The 1374-nt window shown below is 30.6% G+C and overlaps 1 pseudogene; it reads right to left on the bottom strand.

The window, feature by feature from the left end:
• Window positions 1–274: 274 nt before the first annotated feature.
• LOC132228979 (small nucleolar RNA SNORA16B/SNORA16A family) lies at window positions 275–389 on the bottom strand (annotated as a pseudogene).
• Between the last annotated feature and the right edge of the window lie 985 nt (window positions 390–1374).

Here is a 1374-nt window from a genome sequence, read left to right as displayed (position 1 = left end):
CCAACAACCACCATTTCCATTCTGTCTCTATGAATTTGATTACTCCAGATAGTTCATATAAATGAACTCATACAGTATTTACCTTTTGATGTTTATTTCACTTAACGTACTGTCCTCAAGGCCCATCCATTTTTGTACCATGACTCAGAATTTCCTTATTAAAGCTAAATAATATTCCACTGTATGTGTCCCATATTTTGTTTATCCATTGATGAACACTTGATATTGCTTCCACCTTTTTGTCTATTTACTTTTTTTTTTCTTTTTTCTTTTTAATTGTCTTTTCCTGCAATGTTGCAGATCGGTTACAGCAAACAGAACGGCGACCGTCAAAGAAAACTGTCACTCTGGGCTCCTTTTTGACCACAGCAGCTATGTGGTGTCTATTTACTTTTTAAAGTTTAAATTACAACTGTATGATGCCTATACTACTATAAGCTGAAAATATCTGCAAATTCTAATTTTGTAAAAAAAAAAAAAATTAAAAAATCCTGAGTTTGTTATTTCACTAGTTACCATCATGGGAAAAAAGAAAAGCACCAAATTATATCTCAACCAGCACAGATTTATCAAAATCTTCCACCTTATATTTACACTTTCTGTTATTGTCCATGCTGTTCCCTTTATTTTTTGTGATATGGTTAAGAAGAGATTGGCTGTTAAATAACCCTTAGAATAGCCAGACATATTAGATTATTGTTTTGTAGCCAGTGCTTACTTTGTTTTACTTGCATTTTTGCCACATTCCTTTCTCATCATTGCTTCTTGAATCCCAATTCTTTTAACTGATTTCAGTTTTCTTCTTCCAGAAGTATATCCTTCAGTAGTTCTTTCAGCAAGGATATAGTCAATTTTTTAGGTTTCATTTATCCAAAAGTATATTTTACCCTCACTCTTGAATAAAAATAATAAAACCAAAGATAGACATATCATAGTGAAAATTTGTAACACTCAAAACAAAGAAGTCTGGAAATTTAACAACTTATATATAGACATTTGTCATATGACAGAAGCAGCATTGCAAATTAGTAGTCTTATGGAAACTGTCGCCTCAGATATATGAAAAATTTAAATGTAAAAGAACAATACTGTAAAAAGCTTGGAGAAAATAGAAAATAATAGCCTTATGACATTGTAGCAGGGAAGTACTTATATAATAAAGCATAAAAGATATAATAAGCTATAAACCATAAAAGATAATAAACTTGAATATCTTAAAAACACCATCTACACAATAAAGCAAAGCACACATTAGGCTATTTGTATAGCACAAAGCAGACAACTATTAGTATATAAAGAATTTCAACAAATTGCTGAGAAAAAGTGGTAAACCAATTAAAAATGGGCAAAGAATGTGAATGGGCAATTTATAGA

This window comes from Myotis daubentonii, chromosome 2 (assembly GCF_963259705.1).
Source record: "Myotis daubentonii chromosome 2, mMyoDau2.1, whole genome shotgun sequence".
NCBI lineage: Eukaryota > Metazoa > Chordata > Mammalia > Chiroptera > Vespertilionidae > Myotis > Myotis daubentonii.
Note: the sequence above shows the minus strand (reverse complement) of the source record. Positions and strands in the feature narration are given on the sequence as shown.